The 24,142-nt window shown below is 39.5% G+C and overlaps 1 protein-coding gene across 8 annotated transcripts in view; it reads left to right on the top strand.

Annotated features, from left to right (window-relative positions):
* CNKSR2 (connector enhancer of kinase suppressor of Ras 2) overlaps positions 1-24,142 on the top strand; it is a gene marked incomplete at its 3' end in the record, with an annotated part of 219,235 nt that overhangs the window by 1,296 nt on the left and 193,797 nt on the right. The gene's annotated exons all lie outside the window — the stretch shown is intronic.

Below are 24,142 nucleotides of genomic sequence, written 5' to 3'. Positions count from 1 at the left end.
AACCGCGCTCCGCGGTGCGGTGGAGCGGGCTCCGCAGGCGGCGGGGCCGGTGGGTCGGTCCGGGGCTACCGCGCACCCCCCGCCGCCGCAGAACGCGCCGCCGCGCTGCTCCGGCCGGGCCGGGGGCGCCCGCACGCGGGGGTCGCCATCCCCGTCCTCGGGAGCGGCATGTGGAGCCATCGCTCACGTTAGGCGGGGAGAGCCCGCGGGGCTGCCGGGTGTTTGCACTGCTGCTCTGCCTCTGCTCCCTCACCTGTCCTCCCTCAAAATAAAGCCTGAGGAGAATAAAATTTGGGCTTTCTGGAAATGCTTTTCTGTTATTCTGTGTGCACCGACATGGCTTTAACACTGTAATTTAAAAAGCCTTTTTGTGGTGCTTGGTTGTTTGTTTTGGTTTGTTTGGTTTTTTTTGGGGGGGGGGGTGTTGGTTGATTGCTTTTTTTTTTTTTTTTTTTTTTTTATTACCTTTAGGTTGGGCTGCAGCTGTGTTTTGAATAAATCATCATCTAGTATTATATATCTTCTTATAAAGATAGAATGACCGGATGGGTACAACTTTTGAACAACTGCTACGTTGTGGGAGTTCTTTATAACATGCTGTGTGCTACTAATGTGACAGTTTCATCATCCTTAAAATTTCAGGCATATAGCATATGTTTTCAGTTATTCAGTCCTGGCATTTATAGCTGTCGAGTTATAATTACATTCAGTAACAAACACAGTTTTGCTGTTTCTGAAATATTCTCAATCCATAGAATAATAAATATAATAAAAAATAATGTGATACTTTGTAGCCTAAGAAATCAGTAAATATTAATAAAAAAACTTGATGGAGCTTACAGATGATCAGTATTAAAAGCAAACACTTTTCAACTTCATAATGTTTTATTACAGCTATTTATCTTCCAAATTTTTTACTTCTAGGGAAAAAAAAAATGTCTAGGAGTTTTTTCATATCAATTTCTGAGATACCTCCCCCAAATTTGGGGAATACAGAAAAAATAATGAATTTGCAGACAGTCCATTTTTAAAACACTTCAAAAATGTAATACCTCAAATGCTTCTCATAAATGACAGGTGACATACATTGTGCGCTCTGCTTTTGTATTGCATCAATATAAAATCAGTTATTTAAAAAACAACAGGCTGACTAAATGATAACATCAAAAATTATGAGGTTGAATAAAGGTTTGTGGTTAGAAACCTGTGTCTAATGCATAGAGCTGTAGATCTGGTTTTAAAAATAATTATGTGAACTTTACAGAAAAAAAGCAGTTATTGCAGTTGTGCCTGCTTTCTGGATTATGAAGCTTGCTTTGTAGTGTTTAACCTGTATTTTGGTGCAAATGCTCTATTGTTTCTCAGGAGTATTTCCATTTTCACTGAGCAAACACATATATGTTGCTTCAAGTTTCCATTTCTTCATTTTGTATTCTGAATTGCAGATGAACCTTCATTTAGAGTGAGGTGTGAAGAGATAAAGCACCTGCCTTTGACTAGCACTGTTTGAGGAAGACCATCTAGATAGACACTCTAGTTGCAGAAGTTGAGCCTGGAAATGAGTATGACCAGCAGCCCTGGGCAGGTCTGGTCCTGTCTGGTGGGTCATGTCTTGCCGGGTTTGGAGGAAGGCTGGTAGTGGCCAAGGGCAAGTGGTCTTCGCTGCAGCAACTTTGTTTTCTTCACCTCTCATTTGTAGTGTTGGAAACACTGTTACTGAAATCCGGGTGAAAAAATGTTGTACTACTTTAAACACATTGTTTCCATGAAATCGCGCTTCTAAAAGTCTCAAAAACAGCTTATTTGTGTTTTAAGAGGTACCCAAGACAGTTCAGTGAGTAAGACGTGAGCGTATCTTTGTCATGAGAACTTTGGGGTGAGTGCATTAGGGGTCTTTGAGTTAGTGGCAGTGAAGTCTGGTTTGCATAAATTAAGTTAAACTTCAACATGTGAGAATATTTTGCTGACTTACTGGGATTATTTTACAGAATTATAAATGCTGAACTTGGTTTTAACCTATTCCTTGACTTAAGTGCCCTGCTATGTAATATGTCTGCTCAAAGCAGCTTTGTAAAGAGCATTCTTCGGAAAAGATTTCAATGTTCAAAGCAAAATCTTTCCTGAAAAAGGAAAATCCTACTGTTTAACATTGTTTACAGTTATCTGAAAGTAAGGGGAAATGAAACACTTTAGATTTTATTGCTCTCAGTGTTTTTGTGATGGTCTTGCTGGTATGACCTGAACATTTGCAATAAAAGGCCCCATCTGGAATTCTTTATTTAGTCAAAAGAGCCATTACCTCAGTGGCATGTTGTTCAGGGCAGTGATAAAGCATTGAGCCTAATATTAAAAGATGTGAGAAATGAAGACAGAGAAAGTATTCCTGCCTAACAGTGTTAGATAAGCCGAGCTCTGGGCTGCATGGCTGGATAGGGAGCAGGCTCAAGACTGTGGGTATTCATGGAATAAATACAGTCTTTCCAATATCTTCTCATTTTTTTAATTCCTTGATATACACGATTGGTCTATGGATCCTTTAATAGCCTATGGACTCTAATGCTGCTGAGATACAGAGTTTTAGCTGGAACTGGTGATGCAAATAAGCGACTGCCTAAATTTCAACCTGTGAAAATGTGTATGATAAGAAGTTGCGAGCCAAAGTACCAGTTAAAACTTTGCAAATGAAAAGGACAAAACAAGCAGAGCCTCTGTCAGCATATGAATTTTTGTATGGTTTAAAGTGAACCCACCGGCAGAAGATTAACTGTCATAGAGCTGGAGAAAGAGCAGATGGATTAGCTCATCTCTCCCACAGGATGGCATATTGTATGTGGAGGACAAAATGGATATTTAAATTGATTCAAACTGCATTGTTTTGCTTTCCATATATTTAGTACTAATTTTAAAGGCTCTGCATGGATCAGTGAGCTGAAACTGTGTCAATCACCTCCTCTGCCTCCCCTTTAGGAGAACATGTGTTGATTCCACTGCCGCATTGCAAGACATTGACATGTTGCATAGGCAAGTGCCGTTGGATGTCATGACTTCTCTCACTGACTCAGGAAGGGAACATGTCAGATGTGTTTTAGATTTCTGAGGCTCTGAGAAAACTCAGGGGACATGCAATTACTTTCCAAACATCAGGTGTTTTTAACTAAGTCTTGTAATTTGACTTCTTTTCTCTGAGTTTATTTATAATGGCTATAGTTTGATAAGGACTTGCTGCTTTTAACAATATTCGAGTTTAATTCAGTACCAATCTCTTAGTGGTAGAATCTGTTCAAAAAGGCAATCCACCTGGAAAAATCTATATTGCTTTATCTACCAAAGCTTAAATGTTTATTGTTTGCTGAATGACAGCTCATAGAGTTATTCTAAGCTCATACAGCTTAAACTGTTGTAATGGTAGTTCCACTCACAAAGCTGACGTCTGAGGCATGGAGTTGGGCTTCTAATGCTAAGGAAGGCAGGGGGGCTTACCCCTATGCAGTCCACCAGCATGTAGAAAGATGTAAATATTTAGGAGGACTGGGGGAAGAGAAGGAGAAACATGAATGTGCTAGCAAAGTGAAAACAGAGTGTGAAAGTTCCCCATTTGGATGATTGAATATTACATGGATTTAAGAACTGGCTTTCTGTCTCCTCTTCAACAGAAGTTCATGTCCATTTTCAGTGGCGTGTGTGTTTGCACAGAGTCATGGGCTGCTGGCAACTGTACTCCACTTGGTGTAATGAGGATTACATGTTTGTCAAGAAAATGCAAGAGTTTGTGGGAATGCTCTGAAACGAAAGTCTCTAATAATTAATAATGATTTAAAAAACATGTTGCCATGGGGAGCCTTTTACTCCTGTTCTGACATGTGCAGAGCCCTAGGACTTCTGTGGCAGCACCCAGGCCCTGCTGCAGCTGTTCCTGAAGCATTAGGTAGCAACAGGGAGGCTCATCAGTGAAGGCACAGACCCTCTTGCAGTGCTAGGATCTAGCAAATGGATGCAGGTCTTAAAACCAGTAAGGATGACTCCTGTGTTCAGGGTCACTCTCAGACTCACCTAATTTTTTGCCTTAGCTTTCTTTGAAGAAGACTGTTATGGACAGAGTTTAGAAGCGAGGTTTTTTGGGAGTGTAGGCTGGACTACAGCAAGGCTAGTGAGCATCTGCTTTACAGTAGAGAAGAGGTGTGCTTGCACATACGTGTATGCCTCATTTTGGGTTTCCAATTTAGTTTCTTTCAATGATTTATTGAGTTAAAGGTGCTTTCTTACGCTGCTTCCCTTCGTATTGCTTTTGGTAGGGCACTTAACAAATGTGTCTATTAGAAATAATGAAAGACTGAGTTGTCTCAAGGAAACAAAAGATGGCTATTAAGGAGTAGGGAAACTGCTTGGATTCTGAAACTTTAATTCCTTGTGAAGCTTGTGTAGATGACTGATGAGCTGCAGAATAGTCATCAACTTGAATAGTCATTGCTAAGTGCCATAGGTGGAATAGATCAGGTGTTTTACAATTTGTCAGCGTTAAAACTTTTTTTTTTCTCCCAAGAAAAGCAACCTGAAATTTTTCAGTATTAGAAAGTACATGTAGTACTCTGTTAGCTTTGAAGTGATGCTATTAAATGGAGTTAACGGCTTTTACTGTAATGTCTAGCAAGAAAAGCTGTGGAAAAGCTGTAGAAAAAGATGGAATAGTGCCATAGTGGGAGCTTGATTTTGATGAACTCCCAAGATTTTTATTTTATAGATAGTTACTCCATTTGTAAGAAAGTAGTAAGAATTTCAGTAAGACGAGTCAGGGGCTTTTTTTGGAGAGGGGAGTTTGTATGAAGAGGGATAGTCAAGAGTCAAACTGTGCTATTCCAAACTTTAGTTTTAAGGACTCTGGTTTTAAAACCGTAGTGAAAGCAGTGCTGGACAATCTCTCTCTTTAGCTTGTTTATTTTTCCTGTGGATCTCTCACTTTTTGTTTGCCCTTCTGACATTAGCAGTTCTAGCAGTATCAGTGGCCACCACATCAGTCACAGTGATGTGTTTCAGGGCATCTTGGTTTGTGACTGGGAAACCTCTCCTGCCATTGTTTATCAACAGAAAATGAAACTGCATTTGCAACTGGGATGTGTCAAAGCCTAACAGCCTGGGTGTTGCCATAGCAAAGGCAATGTTACATAAGCAGCCACTCTGCAAATGATTAATATAGCCAAATCTTAAGCATAACGTGAGACTTCATTTCTAAATGATCCTTTTTGGGAGGGAGCTTTCCTAGTTGAGGTGATCTCACTCACTACCAAAATTAACATGCTAGTTGTGAAGCTCTTTTAACACTGCCCGTTTACACCTTTATTTTGTTTGAACATATTGTTCTTTTTCTGAAACATCTGTTAGTTTAAATGTGGCCTAACAATATGTTTTCTCAAGTGTTTTTTTGCAACAGTTCAGTGAAGTTCTATATTCTGATCTTAGTTTTATTTGCACGCTGCAGTATTAAACCAAGCAATTTACAAATGCCTTTTCTGGTTAATGGGTGTCAAGAATTTTGCAAGGCAGAGATACAAACCAGGTCACTTCTCAGGTGAGAGTTTTGAAATATATATACAGATGTATTTATAGAATCTTTGCAAGTAGTTGTCTTTTAGTGCTCTGACAATAATAAACCAGGTGATTTTATCTTCTGAAACCCAGACTGGCAAATAGTCAACTCTATTTGAGCCTCAGAAGTGTAGATAAACATTTAATCTTAGTAAAGTTACTGCAGCATTTGATTGTACTATATTTCTCAGATTCGGGTAGTTACATTTGTTACCGGTTTCCAGAGGAATAGGGAAGAGCTGTTTGTGGAGAAAGTTCTTCGTGTATAGGCTTGTATTCAAAGGTATGCAACCAGGAGAAAGAGAAAGCTCATTCCTCAGACTTCCATTCTATGCAGCTGATGTTTGGTTTATTTTTTTTCAGGAATTTACAATTTTCTTATTAAATCACAGGATAACTGTATCAAGGATCATCTGTAGCAAGCACTTACCTTCAGCAGGATAACTTAATTTTGGATTTCGAGATCTGAATAAAACTGCGCTACTGTCATGCTTATTACTCACATGATTTCCTTAACGAAACCTTTAAACCTTCAGTTTAGGATCTGAATAGTGATCTAGACAAATGCTGTCAGATAAGGATTCCCAAATATCCGACTAAAAAAAATTCCAATTCTGGATGGGCTCTGTTGTGGAATTCCAAAATGCCACATTCTTTTTCCTTAATCTTCTTCAGCTTTTCAACTGTGCCTACTTACCCTAAAAAGTTGAATTAGGGAAATCGAGATGAGTTGTATTTGTTCAGAAGAAAACTTTTGGGGCCTCAATATAAGACCCATATTACAGTCAAAATGCAGGGGAAATCAACTGCCACATGAACCTACTTGCAGCACTGTCAAGGGAATTTGATTTCTTGTTGTGGGACAGCTGGACCTAGCAGGACATTTGCTTTTAAATTTAAAATAGCTGACTGTCCAAGAGCAAGCATCTGCTGCTCCTTATAATGGTCCTTCCCTGCAGTTGCAGGGTGAAGGGCTAGAAGACACAGGTCCATTGGTCTGGGGCACCTAAGATCTGGAATGCTACATGAGCATCCACTCATACACATTTTGCCCTCACCATGTATGGGGTTTAGCAGATGTCTGGTAGATGAAACAATTTTTTACTTGAGGTTTCTGGTGCAGGCATTTTTCTTATGCAAAGGGAATTCAGCACTGTCTATATCAAGTCATGTTGAAGCACTGGAGGCTTAAAAATCTAGCCCTGTTCTGCTTGTCTGCCAAATAATATTATCTTTGAGAAAACAGCTGTGGATGTGATCTCGTAGGGTGCTTGGCATTCCCAGTTTATCCTTTAAGTAGAAATATAGGGCACTTGGTACCTCAGATGAAGTGCCTAGAACAGTAATTTCAAAGTGTTTGGCCTTACATGATTAACATCTGCTACAGTACCATATGGTAGGAATTTCCAAGTAAACTGTTAATTAATATACGAGTGTACCAGAGTAAGCTGTAATTAAACTATACTCAGCTGAAATGTATTATTTTAATATACTGGGATGCAAAGTGCTGTACCTTGGTATTAGACCTTTTCTGTTTGTGTGAAGAGGGCAAAAACTTGATGAGAATTAGTTGAGCTTTTAAATTAAAGGTTCAAGTAGCTTTTTTTAAATAAATGGCTTAAGACTCACATCAGCATCAAACATCCATTGACTTAAATGGAACAGGGTCTTTATTTTGTAATGCTGAATTTTACTTTGTGAATGCTGTGGAGACTCCTCAGCTAGGATTTTACTGGTCTGCTGTGGATGGTCAGTGGGTGTCCAGCTGAGCTGCACAAGCATAGAAGCCATTTTCACAGAACTTCAGGCCTGCACCACTTGGTCTAGTACCACCGGTGGAAAGAAAATATTCCTGTATGAGCTGGCCAAAATGGTCTGGAAGAGCGTTGACGTGGGAGGTAAGGTTGTGCATGTGTGGAGGTAATGCTGGGACCTCCTCCTCGTCCCTGTTGTATTTGGAAGGATGAACGTACCGCTGAGCAGCTGGCTGGGTCACCTCAGAAGGGCTCTTGCCTCCCACAGAGAATGAATGTCAGCTGTATAGAAGTTTATAATATCACTGTTTTTGTTGAAGTGTAGAATTTATTTTTAGTTTGGCCAGATCCACCAGTTGCCAAAAGCTATAGCTATAAATGACCTATTTCAAAATAGATTATTCTTCTCTGGCCTCCCTTCCTTCTCTCTTTCCTTTCTCTCCTGATAATCTTCACATCAATAAGAAAGTGAAAACCCCCTTCCTCTGCATAATGAGGCCAGGTAAATACAGGTGGGACATGCCAGTGTTGCCCGAGTAATTCACTAGATGGCATTCCTCCCTCTGAGTCAACACTGAAGCCCTTCACTGGAATGACAAGAGACCTTAGTGTTTTCTAGTGAGATGTCAGCCTGAAACCAGGTGTGGTTGCTGAAGGCTCGCTGGCATTCTTCATAATAGTGGGAGAGTTAACTCTAGCACCCCGATTAAATTCCATGTTAATAATTAAAATCTTTGTAACTGGATCACGCTCATTGATACCATTACTGACATGTGCCTGCCTTACTTTCTTTAATTGCTTTGTAGTTTTGTTGGTTGCTTTCACGCAGCTGGTATTTTGATTTGCAAGGTGCAGTGCCATTCTTGGTCTTGTTTTGTTTCAGATTTTCAAGTAATACTGGTGGAGGAACCTGTTGAATGCAATGTAGAAGTTGCGCTCCAAAAAAATAGTTTACATTGTGTGCAATCAACTACTGTGAATCTGCACTTGTCCTGCTTTGTGTACACCTTTTAAACATCAAACAAATAACAATTTTCTTCTTGACGAGTCTGGTGGAAGTGTGACTAGACTATGGGGTGAAATATCCAAAAAGTGCCACCTTCAGTGTTCAGCATTGGTTGACTTCTGGCTGGCTTTTTTATTGTTGCTTTATTGTCATGGATACAACTGTGTGTGCCCTTTGTCTCCATTTCTCCGGAGGTCAAGCATGGCTCTTTTTGGTGGACTTCATTTTATTAGAGCTAATATGAAAAAAAAAAATTAGAAAGCTGTTAGTGTGTTTTTTATTTTTGTAGTCTGCTTCAGCTTGTTTCCAAACCTTTCTGTAAGTGCATGGTGATGAAGTGGTCATTACTGCTTTTCAGATGGGTGTTTATTGCCCTTTTCAAAAACTATGGTCTTTAAATATTTTCAAATAAAACTACCTTAGTTAGTTAAGCCAGAGTGTGGAGGCTTATTGTTTCTAAAATTTCACTTAATGTTTGTTAGTTTAGTCTTGAGTGTGGTGCCCCACAAGTCCTCTTGAAAATACCTGTGATCAGTAATTTCACTGTTGAGTACCGGACTTCAGAATCAGGTGTAGTTTTCACTACTTTAGCGGTTGTTTCACTGTATGTTTTAAAGCATGTGGATCTTAAGTTTAATGCAGCCTGTGGTCAGAAGCCTGTTTCTGGAGCCCTCATACTGAATCCAGGAGCACTGTGTAGTGTGAATGATTTGTCATGCTCTGTGTGTGGACTTCAGAGAGAGAGGTTTAGCCCAAACGCATAATCATTTTACACAAGAAATTTCCATGTAAGCATCAGTCTCAACATTTGAGAGAAGGACAGTTTATCATTAGAAAAATAAGAGAGTTAGGTATATGACAGGACTCCCTGAGAGCAAATAAACTCATTTTTTAAAATGATTGGATATTTCATAGCCTTCAAAGGATTGTTTAAAAAGGCTATTTTAGCAAATTACATTACTGGCATGGCATTTGAATGCCTGCACGAGTTATGATGAAGCTACCCCTAGCAACTATAGAAAGTAAAATGGTACATATGTGATCATGAAACTTCTGTGTTCCTAAGATTAGTGTGTTTCCTTGTGTGTTTTGGTGGTTTGTTTGGTTTTTTTCTTTCTTTTAAATATAAGATGTGGTGTTCCTGGTAACTACCTTGGCTTGAATAAGACAGCTGAAGTGTAATGGCAAAGCTGATGGAGGAGTGCTAGCCATCCTGCTGATGTAAATGTCAGTATTTGAAAATGGTCTTACCAGCCCACGGTCTTGGGGAAAAACAAAACACCTGGTGGAAGACAAAAAATCACTTTTCTATGAAAAGATACCCCATGTACTATGTAGTATTCACTAGATGAATAAAATATGAAATTTGTTGCAGAAGGCTGAAGGTAATTTCAGTTACTAATAGTTTACAGAATTTGTTTACAAGGAGCTTACTGATTGTTTGCTTGTTCTGTCTTGGTCAATAAACCCCTTTTCTGTTACTTATTTGGACATCACCTGGTTTGTCTCTTCTGTCCTAACTGTTGTCCCTCAGCTCACTATAAGCAACACTGAACTATTCAATTATGAACTGGAGGTAACTAATGCTAATGAGATATGAATGAGTAAAGCTGAACAGACCAGACAGTTAGTGATGGCCTGTGTTGGTGTTATCAAATTGTAGGGTATTATCAGTCTTCCCGAGACTTGCTTTCTGAAGCAGGGTGCAGTGGCATGCTGTAGCTGGTTGCCTGGGCATCCAAGTGCTGGGGGTTGTGGCCCAGCAGGATTCTGTGTTCCTGAATGTTTTTTATCTCTGCAGATCTGCGCAAATTCCTGTTTAATGAGTGCTGTGTGTAATAGAAAAACTGAAAATGTAAGTTCAATATGTGATGCGTTCCTTAAAACAAAAATTAACCCCAAAATTTGTTTTCCAGTGGAAAAGAAGGTAAAGCTAAATAAAAACTTTGCTGCCCAGTCCCTTATAAAAAAAAAAATTGAAGACACTTACTTACTTTAGAAAATGTTTGTTTCCCAGTTGATAATATATTGAAGGCTGTGGTGAGAATGGTGATGTTTTAGATCCAAAGGAAAAATGTGCTCCTAACTCTTCAGCTGCATATATATGAGATTAATTCAACTAACAGGCAGAATTAAAGAACAACTAGGAATTGTAATATTGTCTTGTCATTTCATTAGATTTCCTCACTTTGTATGTGTTCAGTAATGTGGTCTACCTCTTACAAGGTAACTGACTTGTATTTATCCTAAGAATTAAAATGGTAAATCTTAAGCCTGTACCTTCTTGTTTAGTGCTCTCAAATACGCTAAGGAGTTTCCTGCAGAATACCCTTTTGAGAAGCCTTATTAAATCAGAATTCACTTCAAGAAAGAATTAAAATGAGGCCTCTGAAGGAAAAGTGATGTGTGCCCAGATTTAGTTTCAATTGATGACAAAATTGTTTCAAAAATTACAAATTTATCTAATTTATTTTCTTTTGGTAGACTCTTTGAAAGAGTTATGGCAGTTCACAAAGTTGTAGCTCAAAGTTTTTGAGTTCAAAGCATCTCTGTAATGTCAAATGTTATGACTGTACTTTGAGATTACAGTAATTTAAAAATGGGCAAATAGATAGAAATAGCTTTTTAGTGGCATGATTAGGTATTTAAATCTCAAGAGGTCATTTGGGTTTGTTTACTGTTTATTATTTTAGGATTTTTGTGTCACTGTGGAACAGCACAAAATGATACATTGTAAATGGTTTAATGGTAAAAATCGGCCATCAATGTTGAGAAAGATAAATCCATGTAGCTCCTCTAGAAGAACACACCCTTCTTGCATGTAATTGAGCACCCTGAGAACAATTTACTTGAATGAACTTTTGATGAGTTCTTAAATGTGCTCCCTTTTAAAGATATTATTGTATGACAGATGGGGAGTAAACTAGCTAGGAGTTCAGAGGGGTCGGATAAGGCCAGTTATAAAGAGTTGTCTGCTCGTTGGGTATTTTTACCCCTTTTTTCCCCCCTTCCTTTACTGACTTTTTGCTGTGGCATATGTGACTTTTAGAGATTACTCTGTGTGCTCTAATCCAATTGCTTTGTTTAGTCAAATGAATGTTTTTTGTTTAGTTTTGATTTTTAGCTTTTGTTTTTAGCATTAAATGTGCATATTTAATTAGGATATGTTATTAAAGATTAGATCCTCACAATAGGATGTGTGCCCGCTCTTGAAATGAAGTCATGCTTGTCAGGAGATAGTAAATAATAAGCTTAGTAAGGTCTAAAAGATGTGTCTTGCAAAACATTAGCCCCTGTAATGAGTGCAAAGTGGCAACAGCACATAAATATCAATTGTTTTTCTCCAGTGGATCTGTCTGAATATGGGTTTTCTTCATGTGAATTAATTTTTTTTTTGCCAGTTTAATGAAACAAGCAAGAAGAGATGTTTGTCTTTTGAGAAACCACAGTTTCCCATCACAGAACAATGACTTGTTTTGAACTGAAGGGGAACAATCCAACATTCATACGGTATCTTGTAATCTCTGTTCCCAAAACGACATTAAAAATAAGAAACTGCTGTCCAGCGAATCCCCATTTAGCTGTAAGGAGGAGTCTTGGATTCCCAGCTTGGCTTTTGGGACTGTCTACATTTTGTTCTTCTTTTTGTCCAGAATCTTTTAATACTCTTGGGAACAAGGGCTTGGAGCATAAGGTTCCCTGTGCTCTTAAATACCTTGAGCATGCTGCTGTGTGCATGTGTGAATGTGTATGTGTGTGCGCATGAGGCTGGTGTGCCCAGGGTGCCATTGGCAAGAACAGCATTTGGAGGCAAGGATGGGTCTGTCTCCGTCATAGTTTGATCAGACAAAACTGTCTGTAGTGACACCCTGAAGGATCAAGAGTGGTGTTTGGTGGCTGTGGTCTTAAATTCAGGTATCTCATTTCTGACTTTTAAGTGCATGAGTCTCTCTGTGGGCCTGGGCAGAATATCTCCTCTGCTAATAATCTGTGCAGGGTTTTGTTGATGCTTCTGATGTGGCCCCTGGCCCCTGTGGGAGAAGAAGGAGCTGACATAGCCCTTCTTCGGAGTGCACCTCTAGCCCAAAGCAAGGGGGAAAGTGGGAACAGTACGTTGGGATATAAAGGTATGATATGGAAAGCAGAGTGATTTAAGTGGAGAGGAGAAAAAAGGTGTACTGTGCATACACACATGGTCACTTTTGGTTTATGTTAAATTATTTTTTTTTCATTTTTAAGCTATGTTTGTAACATTTTTGAAATCACATGTATAAAATAAGTACTTGGCTCAGAAGCCACGTGATATGAGATGTAACCCAGGGGAGGAGAAATTGCCTTTGCTAATGAACAAATATTTCACTAAGATTAAGAAAAGGAAAACAAAACCAAACCAGTAATGAAGAAAATTCCCATATTAAGTAATACAGGGATGCTTACCAAGTAGCCCAAACCTGTAGTGTCTGGTGCTGAAACTAAGTAGCCATTCTGCAAGGTAAGGGCATATTGCTGTGGGTTACACACTGCTAGAGGCACCATTTTTGGCTAATGCAAAACTTCTGTACTCAGTACTGGAAGGCCTTAAAAATCCTACATTTCATTTTGAAAGAAACTCTTATCCCAGGTGTCTGAACAAAATTACAGAAGATGGTTCTTTATACTGCTGGTTTTTTCCCCCATGTGCTGCTGGACCCTCTGTATTGTTTGCATTACTGGGGAGTTACCAGTATTTCAGCAGCAGGGGAAGGGGCCGCTCATCACCCACTCTATCCCAAGTCCCCTGGCTCCTCCTCATTACAGGGGAAGGAGAAGGTTAAATGCCTTGTGTCATCTTTACTTTGAGTGCACTGAAGCATTTCTAACTGACTGGCTGCTTTTTTTAATGAAAGAAATTTGTCTTGTAACAGCTTTATATGCCCAGCTAATTAAAACCACTCCATTATATTACTCTCCATGTATCCTATTTTGTAGGCAAAAATTGTTTGCTCTTTGACAGATTCATTGCTTGTTGATGTTGGTTTTGTAGGATGCTGCTGTCTTGGACTTGTGTAACTTAGAAATAATAAGGCATTTAAGGCATTTCATATATTGGAAAATACAAAGATTTGTTAATCATTAACGCAGAAAACATTTTCAGTTTCAGTCTTGTTTAGCATCATAAGATACAGTTTGTCCTGCATGTGTAAATGCCTCATCTTTATGGCAAGACTAAGTTAGGCAGCATTTAGTTTGATACATGAAGCTTGAGAATGTGTTTTAAATAAAGGAATCGTTACAACATGGTATGCTTTTGCTAACAACCATTTAAAATGCTGTCAGACAGGAAAAATGCCTTTTTTTTTTTCAGTGAAGAGGCAGGATTGTACTTTCTTAGGCACTCAGTGTCGGTTGATGCCCTTCAGGTTATTTGAAGCCTTGTATGTTTTTCCAGTGGTCTCCTCGTCGCAGTGCTTTGATTTGTTCCGTACAGATCTGGGTATGCACAGGTGGGACTTGAAGACTGCCATGCCGCCTGTCACTCCTCATTTGAGACTTGGAGGTCTGAGGAACTTCACCCAGCTGGGAAGCCGGATCGGCTGTTGAGATGGAGCTACCTTCTAAACAAATCATGCGTACCCTGCTTTTCCTCCTCTCTTTTTCTCATGCCAAAAGCTGTGGGGTGGACTGAGGATTAACAACCCTGTTTTGTCCCAGCTGTCAAGCAGTTCCTTGACAAATTCTTCGGTGGTCATCTTGGTGTGAATTCTGTAGCATGATGAAAAGGGGGAAAAGTCATAATTAGGGGCTTAAAATAGCTTAAAATAGTTTCTAGTCAGTATATTTTTGCTGAGCCTGTTGATGAAACAAGTTGGGTTCTTTTTGCACACACAAGAGGCTTAAAAATGGAGGGGATGGGGAAGACCTTGAGCAGGCACCTTTCTTCATCCCTAAGCGGAGAATCATTCACCAAGGATGTTACTGCCTGAATGGCATGACAGAAAAGGTGAATTATTGCGTAGGTTATTTGGAGGGAGAGACCCGGTAACCAAAATTATAATTGTGCACACTTCAGGCTGAGCAGTAGAAGCCTTCACGATTTGCCATCTGGTTCACCATTATTCTGACTCAGTGTAGGAGGGGAGAGAGTGTTTGTAATTCATAATGTGGTGGTTTGGGGGAGGCTTGGTGCTGGAAACGAACTGGATGGGTGCCTCTTGTCCTAGGCTCTTTAAATTGCAGGTCCTGAACAACCTAGTTTGTCATTTGTAAAAAGAGAAAGGCGATATGTGAGCAGAAGGAGAAAGAAGAGTACTGCAAGCTTATTGTTTTATATAGATTATTTGATTAAATGATTTTGAGCAATAGGAAACCCTTCGGTGTAAGATTCCTGCCTGCTATAAACTGTAGGCCTGCTTTGATCTTGCACAGTGGTTATCACTGTTACAAGACACTAAAAAACAAATTTGTGCTGATGAAAAATAAACAAATACACCACCAAAACCAAAACCTATTTCAGAAGGTCCTTGAAGCTGTATGAAATACCAGAGCTGATAATATGGTTTTGCTGTGGATATGGGCTGGATTTGCATTCTGTTTGTTACAAGGGCAGGAGGGGCTTTGGTGCTGTCATGGTTTAACCCCGGCTAGTAATTAATTACCAAACAGTCGCTTGCTCACTCCCCCCTCACCCAGAGGGATGGGGAGGAGAATTGGAAAGGAATGTAGAACTCGAGGGTTGAGATAAGAACAATTTAATAATTGAAACAGAATAAAAATGAAAGAACAACAATAACAATGATGACAGTAACAATTATAATGAAAAGGGGAAGGGAAAGAATAAGATCCATAGGGAAAGGAAGAAAGGAACACTGGTGCACAACACAACTGCTCACTGCCGCCAACCGATGCCCAGCCAGTGCCCGAGCAACGACCAACCCCGCAGGTACATATACCAGGCACGGCGCCCCATGGTATGGAATGCCTCTTCGGATAGTTCAGGTCAGCTGCCCTGGCTGTGTCCCCTCCCCGTTCCTTGTGCCCCTCCAGCCTTTTCGCTAGCAAGGCCCGAGGAACTGAGAAGTCTCACATCAAAGCCAAAACACAGCACCACGCTAGCTCCTGAGAAGATAATTAAGTCCATCCCAGCTGAAACCAGGACAAGTACGTATTGCTCAGTAGGTTACCAATTAAGAGTCAGGTTATTATAGGACTTCAAGGATTTTTAAAAGTGCTCTACGGATGAGATTAATAGATCATTTGGTGAGTTTGCATAGTACGTTCATGTGTTAGAACAAGCTCAAAATATCAGTTGAGATCCTGAAGAGTACTCATTATTAATAGTCATAGTAAATGCTGACATTCCTGTAAGCTCTACTTTTTATTTGCACCAGTATTTGTGATGGCTTTTAAAGGAATATTTTCATGGGTATCAAGGAACATTTGAAATTACATCATCTTGCAGCCTTTTCTGTTTCTGTTTCAGAGTTTGCATAAAATAATTGGTGATATTAAAATATCAAGACTGGCAGGAAAAGAGGCATAACAGAAATTATGGAAAACCAAAGTAACTAACATAACGTGTCTTGAATAAAATAAACCATGTACCATTTTTCTTGTTTTATTTCATGATGGTTAAATAGTATGACAAGCACTTACGGCATTTACCATATGCCAAAGAGATCACAGGGAGGGGCAGGCGGAGATGCCTTTATACTTTTGGTAGAGGGACTAAAAGAAGGTCTTCCCTGGCCCTTGCTTTGCTTTTACTCGTGCAGTTGCCAGTGTGGGCACCGAGCTCCTGATGTGTAAACACAGCCGGCCCACATGCAGCAGGATCACTGCTGCTGGCAGCTCTGCAGCCGTGCCGGGGCAGCGCTGGTGCTGAGCTGCTCGGGGAGGCATTTCTTGCCATAGCCCCGTACCTCCCTGCAGCATCCATGGGTTATTAATGTGCTCACCAGGGGTGAAATTACCTGGCACCTGAGACAGGCTTGCGACCAAATAAAGGGTGTGGTAAACTCTCATGGTTAACAAAGGAACCTCCTTCAGGTTGGTTAGTCATGGTTGGTAGAAGGCAAGGAGGGTTTAATATTGTGTTTTTAATTAGAGTTTGGTTTCTAAAATTGCTAGCTGCTCTTGCACAGAAGTGTGGACTGTGTAGAGCAGAGGGAAGTCAGAAAGCATCCTTGGTTGGTAGGCGTGAGCTGAGACACCTGGGAAGTCCTATTAAGACAGCTCTATAAAGACTAACTGTGCAACTGGCACTTAAGCTACCAGGTCTGTGGTGTTCTGATTCTGACTCAAACAAAACAAAAAAGTCAAGTTTATTCATTCCTCTACCATGTAGCGAGAAGCTCTGTGTCAATTGACATTTTTGTCATGTTTTGAACACTCATTAGCACTTCAGATTAGCTATTAAAGGACATGAAACGTTTAATCACCATGTCTTTTCTTGTTAGCAGTAGTCACTAGTGCAATGCTTTTTTTTTTTAAAAAAATTGTAATTAAGTGAAAAAATTGTACTTTAACAATTTTACTTGGGATGCAGCAATTTTGAGCATTGAGATTACTGTCCTAAGCAAAGTCAATTTTCTTCTCCCGAAATAATGTTTTTAAACTCTTGAAATCTTAAAATAATAATAAAATAATTCTAAATGTCATGCAGAAGCCCAGAAGATCATCTTCTACTGCCTCTAAATGTCTGGACAGTTTTAGTGTTTAGTGTGAAGGTGAATACTTTTACTTGTGATTGAACCTAATGATTTCTCATCTTCTAAAGGTGCTATTTAATGAAATATTAGAAGTGTGATACAGTATTGGTTCTGTAATAGTGACACATTCATTGAATTGATTTTTTTCTTCCCTAGTACCAGTTAGCTATTTTAAAAGCTATTTGGAATAGATTTCTGACTACCTTTACAAAGGCACTCTCTCAATTATAAATTAAAGGAACATTTATAAATCCCAGAAATCCTCAAAATACTGAAGCTCAGTCTTTTATTAACTTTTCAGCCTGATACTCAGAAAGTTTCAAATAACAGTAAAATAAAATAGCTAATTCCTTCAGAAATCTGTAATTGTAGGACCTCTTTCTTAAATCAAGGTGTATCCCTATGCACAAAATTGGCAATTAATCAAAATAATTTTCATGAAACTGTTTGTTTTCTAAAAATGTGTGAAAGATTAAAAGCAAACACTGATTTTTAATAGTTGTCTTTGAGGGAACTCTGAAGGGAATGCCATGGAAAATAACAGGGATAAGTTTGCTGACCAATGCCTGTCCTTCCCTTTGCTATTCTAAACGTCCAAGACTTGCCCTAAGCCATGGCAGGAGAATTCTTCACGGTAAATTCACATTGTGAGGATTTCTGGCAGTGTGTGGCAAGGCAGCACATGGCATCCCATCCTGTGAGGAGGAGACAGGCTGAAATGCTGAGTGAAAGCAAGAGGATGAGGGCTGTGGCGTCTTGCAGCTTCTCCCCTGGTCTTGTGCGGAGTAGGTGGCTGGCCATCCAGCTGCCCGCATGGGGAAGCTCTAGGTCAGGTGGGTTTTGGGTAGAAATAGGGGCTGGTCACACTGAAGACTTCCCCAGCTGGGTTGGATGCACCAAGGGACCCAAAGTACCTGTGCTGGAAGGCATGGGCAAGGAGGGAATAGTGGGCGGTTTGTACGTGGGAATTAGGGAGGAGAGAGAGGTGACTGCTGTGGCTCTTGTTCCCAGTTGCATTGGTGAGTTGGCACCCAGCTGAGACATGTTTCTTTCACCTTGCCTCCATCACCTGTGGAGAAAGACATTGGACCACAAGTGATGACTGCTGCAGTCAAAGGTCTTGGGAAGAACTGAGATGCAGGAAAATAGACACTTGTTTCCTATAAATGCTGAATGGTGAAGTTTTCTTTCAGAAGTAACTGTGAAAACCTGACCAAGAAAAACAATACCTTGTTATGTTTTTCCTGCATGCCAATGGGGTTAATTTTTCTATCGGCATTTAGAAGATGCTGAGTGATGAGGATTGGGTTTGCAGAAGAAAATCTTCTCTCTGGAGCTTAGCTTCTTTCATACGGTAAGGGAAAAAGAACCTCTCTGCAGACCTGGCTGAAGTGTAACCTTGGTGGTAAGCAGTGGGGAAAGTGAAATTTAAGAGTAAGATGCAAACAAAAAAAGGTTAGTTATTACTAGAACTGAATGTATTTTTGTGAGCCTGACAATATAGAAAATATTTCTTAAATAAAGGGAAGAAGGATTGTATGTACTTCATAGCTTGTAGAATCTTAAAGATAGGTTTATCCTTGGCAAAGTATCTTCATGTCTCAGAAACAGTCAGGTATTACAAGCACCTCACAAGGAGACATCTGGGACCCTGCCTCTTGAGAGTTTGGTGCAAGGTTTGAGCTTCTTGAGCAGAAAAGCTTATTCCTGTGGGCAGTGTTAGGTTTTGAGGTTCTACACAGAGTTTAACTCCTTGAAATTTAATTACTAACTTATTGCCTGTGCAAAACACTAACTGATTTGTTGCTGCTTTCTTTTTTTTTTTTTTCCCCCAAATACATAACATGGAAAAGTCTTGAAGACCAAATTCAGAAAAAATGGGAATTGAGTTATTTTACCAATATTAAAGCATTTCTGGATAAATCCCCAAAATTAAGGAAGAAGTCAATAGGCCGTATGGTTGTATAAAACTATTAGAATTAATTTTGGAACATATTCAATATAGTAACACTGGCTAATAATGTGTGTTTAGTGGGAAAGTTGTTTTGGTTTTTTTAATATCTCCAAATTCTGATGCTTTTGAGATTTTCCCAATATTCTAAGGTAATGAAATTAATTTCTGAGAGAGACTGTAAAGGACATACTTTGGTCTGATGTTTATACCTTCCATAATATCGATTAAATCATTTAGTCTCTGCCTGCTAACAGCTGAAAGGACTTGAGTAGCTCTGCAACTTTCTAGAGTTAGGGTTTCACCACCTAACAAGATACACAAGCTCACAACATAAAGCCCTAGTGTGATATGCTGTAGTTCTGGTAGCAGTATTCACGTGCAAGATCATGGTTGGTCTCAGATAGCAGGCCCATATTTGAGAACTGCAGTCTAGCTGAGGCACATATACCTTGGAAACCTTCGTCTGGGGTTTTTCTGATTTTGACTGCCTAATTTCTGCAGCATTAATACTGCATTCGTGCTACCATCTAGCCTTCAATTTACATGCAGTTATTGCTTAGTTACTTTATTGAGGGTGGTATGTTTTCGGGTTGCCAGTAGCTGTGAAAATAATGTAATAATGAATAGTGCTGCAAAAGTACTTGTGTACTGACATTGTTCCTCTGTTTTATCTGGGATGAAAGGATTACTTTCTAGGAAGCTAAAAAAAGAAGTTGTTTTTTATGTCTGCACCCTCAGAAAAAATTTCTAGTTGTTCTCATCCAAGGCATTTTAAAAATGTTACTTTCTTATTGCTTTTGTTTAATTGCTTTTAATGGTTTTAAAGCATTTGGGCATTCATGGGGCATTTTTTTCCTCAAGACAGAACAGGTCTTCTTGAGATGATTTAGAGAGTACTGTTGCTACCAACTTTCTTAGATATAAATTTGAACTTGCTGATCTACCTAATAAAATTATTTCAAAACTCAAAAATTTTAGGATCTAATGTTTTAAGCTGGGCTGTGAAAGCCTCTAATCCTCAGTATCCAAATTAGCTTCCCTCATCCTATGTGCAGAAAGGAGGGGAGAGATATTTTGGGATGGAGTTCAATAGCATCAGGCCAAACACTGAAAGATTGTTTGTACAGCTGTGTCTAAGCAGTGACCAAACTGTTAAACAACCTAACGGGGGGAAAATGAATAGAAACTCCTGTTGGCCAGAGGACTGAGTTTCCTGGACAGTGCTCAGGACGTTATGAAGTCATCGCACATGCTGGGTCATGGCTTTTACCCGTATTTTCCCCTTGTGCTTGAGGATAATTAATGCTTTGCTTTTTCATAATAATATAATTGGCTTAAAGCATCTGAACAAAATTCTGTATTGACGAATGATCCACTGTAGTGTACTTACCTATAACTTCAATTAGGGAACCTTTCCCTGCCAGTAAACTGATTCATTGATGTGAGAGGAGACAGTGCCTGTATATCTGTCTTGCTTCCTTGCAAATTGTAGATTATGAAATTGGACTGCTGAGCAATAATTTAATCAGTAGCATCAGAAGAGCATTAAGCTCCATTAAACGTTGGGTCACCATCAATGTCAGATGAGTATTAAATTATGGCTTGCAACTTAGCAATACTCGTCCAAAAGGCAGTGCTTAGGTTCTTGGCAAGCATATAACAGTTTATTATGGAACAGATGCTTCAGAGCTTAACATACAACTGAAGTGTCAAGTTGTGTCAGAGAAGATGGGCCCAACACTAATGTGGAACTCAGACTTTGTGAGGCACATGTTAGCAAGTCGCTCCCTACCTGAACGATGTGGGTTAAATGTTTCATTAGTAGGATCCCCTGTTGAATGCTTGAAAGTCAAAGCACTGCTCTGTCTACCAAAGACTGGCTTATAATGTGAATAGGTTATAATAAAATCCTCGCTACAAATGGTGAAGATGCAGCTCTGTTAAGGAGGGAGGATCCCTACAGACTGCTCAGTTTGAATTTTTATGTAGAAGAAATATAATTTTCTTTCTAATTCTGGTGCACCATAAAATTGCCGGCCTGATACTTGGAGGATGACCTTGATACCCCTGTTGCTAGTCACAGATTTTCCAAGTAACAGCAGTAAGGTAAACTGTAACTGGTAACATTTTTGGGTGGTTTTGCTGATGTTAGCAGCAGCTCTCATGCAGCAGCTAAATCACTGAGGCTCTTGTCAGTCTGCTGTATGGCTCCTGCCACTTAGGAAAGCTGCATGCTGCAGGAGGTACTGACTTTGGAGCTATGCAGGAAGAGAAAGGAGGATGAAAAAAATGGATGCTAGAATAAAATGGTTTTCCCGTTCCTGTCTAGGTGCAAAGAAAATAAGGAGTTAAAGAAGAGAGGGAGTGGGTTGGGCTGGTGGAGTAACAGATGTGCTGAGGAAAATTTTTGCTGGTGGTGGTGCTGGGAAAGGGAAAAATGAGAGTGGCGTTGGTATAGGTATAGCTTATGTGGTCTTTATGCAGCCTCTAGGTGGGAGGCAAAATGAGTTCTCCCAGTGGGGATCTTAACAAGATTTTCCTGCCCATCTGATGAAGATGGTGATTAGGGTTCTCTCCGAAATCTGTGCGTAAGATTTTCTTGTCTGATTGTAACCACAAATTGTACATGTAGTCTTACAGGCAGAATATCATGGCCAGATATTTTAAGACCTGTTACAGGTTTTCATTTATTAAGGATTGCATCACTGGTGCTCAGACGTTGCCAACTAAATTCTTGGTGCTGTGCAGAAACCAGAGTACTTCTGTTCTGTGGCAGTGGGCTGCAGATGAGAATGCTGCAGTTTCAGCTGAAGGAGCCTAGGACAGCTGGGCAGAAGGCAGTGTCTTCAGTGGGGCACTCTATCATCTGGCTGCAGGATAGGATACCTGGGGTGGTGGGGAAGTGTGTTGCAAAAACCACTCCAGTCACAAGTCTTCAGAATCTCCTTCTTCTGCCTGTAATTTTCGCCCTAAAATTTGGTGTTCATTTGCTTGCTAAAAAGTACTGTCCCAGAAATCTGCATGTCCTGTATTGCTATGCTGCTATTTTTCTTTTCAAAAGTATACCAACAACTTGTAATGCTAATACTAAGCTATTAATATTAAAGCTTCAGATATTTTTTTTGCCTTTTTCCACTTTTCTCCCTATTACAGTTGTGAAACTAGTGGTTACACAGAGAACCAGCTCCAAAGGGGACTTCAGCAGAGCAGAACCTGTCATGAGAAGGCAAATTGAACCTTATCTTTACAGGCATTAGTATTCCTGTTTCTTATCTACTAGTGCTTAACTTCATGCATGCTTATTATCAAAAGCCCTGCTATTTCTGAAATAGTTCAAGTTAGTGAAGACATTCTAAAAGAACTGAAGAGTTTTAAGGTATTACTCTTTCTTAACAGGAGGCTGAAATAATACATAAGCACTAGGATGCACGTGTTGCAGTGCAAGATGAGAATACAGCTGATAAATGCATGTTTAACAGACTGGTTGACATTTGGAAATGATGGTGGAAATGATACCTTTGATACCTTACAGCAGGTACTTGGAAATGAAGATGTCCTTTGTCTTTCAAAAAACCCCCACTCTTTAAGTCTCACTCAGGTTCAGAAAGTTCATTTTTAATGAGACCAAAAGTGTTTATGGGAGGTAACAAGGACAGTCTTTTCCTTAAGACTTTAGCGACAAGGAGGAAGACATGCAAAGTCAGCCAGAATTACTGTGATGAAAACAGTAATTATTATTATCATTCAGGTCTTGTAAGTGCTTGAAATGGTATCTAACCTTGTTTCAGATATACTTCTAAGCATAAATACGGAACCAAGGAATCTCTCATACAGATTAAAATTAGTACATATAAGAAGTCCAGTTAAACTCTGCAGAGTGAAAATTCAGATGTTATCTTGTACTTTTTGGTTTTGGTTTGTTTTTCCAGCTTTTGATTAGGTTTGGATGAGGTGCTAACCAAAATACTTAGTATTTTTGTAGTGATGCACCCTCTCCATCACTTTTCAATATAAAGTAATCAATGCTTAAAATGGGCAGGAGATAACAGAGCAAGACCAACAAGTATACTGCAGCTGGCTATGTACAGCTAGCACAGAAAACATTAAACATTATTTGCCTCCTGGTGATGTCTTGTGGAAATGGGCAGGAATATCCATAATTGGGACACTTCATCCCACACTGCCTGATACAGGTATTTAGTTCTACCAGCCAGCGATACTGTAGAATAAAGGATGAAGATCACAGAAAGGAAGCTCAAGCTCAAAATTAATTCAGTGCCAAAACTTTATGGTTTTTTTTTTCTTCTTCCTTTTATCTGATAAGCTATGGCAACAATATACTACAGCTTGTGGAACTGCAACCTCGGTAAAATCTCAACTCTGATTTAGTTTGCCATGCTGTCCATGTGGCTTGGGGCAAGGCTGTTTGTAAGTATGCCTAAACAAAACACATGGGAGCAACACTTTACTTTGTGCTGCCTTCTGGAGGGCTCTGTACGTGTAGGGTTCTCACTGATGGCGTGTTTTCTGTGATGTTTCTGGCCTCTTTCTACATGAATTGTTTAGGAGGCTGAGTGAGGTGTGCATTTTCCACTTCCCCTTAGGTGTTTCTCAGTGTTGCTTACAACAGTGGCGAAGTGTGGGGATTTCAGGTTTTTCTTTGGGTTTCCCAGCATTAGGCCTTTGAATTGGCTACGTGTTGTATATGTGTGCATTATAAAACATTAGTAGCACTAAACTGCAGCATTTTGAACAGATGTATATAGTGTGTAATACTAATATTTAATGAAGTACCTCATCTTCTCTTTGGCAAAAAGCTTCAGGGACAGGTTTCATGCCATTAATTTAATGCTATGCAGTTAATAGTTAAAAACAAACTGTTTTTAATATTGTGTGATGTGCACACATTACTTTCCATGTAAACGTTCATTTCTCTTTCCTGGGGATATAACATTGACAAGATTTGAAAGAGACTAATACGTCGCTGTAGATTAATTCTGTCTTTGAAGGGCCTAATTCCTAGTTACTGCTTTTTGCTCATATGGATAAATTGTATGAGCAAGTGATTATGCAAAATGAGAAACTAACTGAAGTGTAACTTAGGTTGTCACTTGAACAGATTTTATTTTTTTAAATTTTATGTATTTACAACTTAGGCAAA

Source organism: Falco punctatus (genome assembly GCF_963210335.1).
Source record: "Falco punctatus genome assembly, chromosome: 2".
In the NCBI taxonomy this organism is placed as follows: domain Eukaryota; kingdom Metazoa; phylum Chordata; class Aves; order Falconiformes; family Falconidae; genus Falco; species Falco punctatus.
This window is presented reverse-complemented; position numbering and strand designations above follow the sequence as displayed.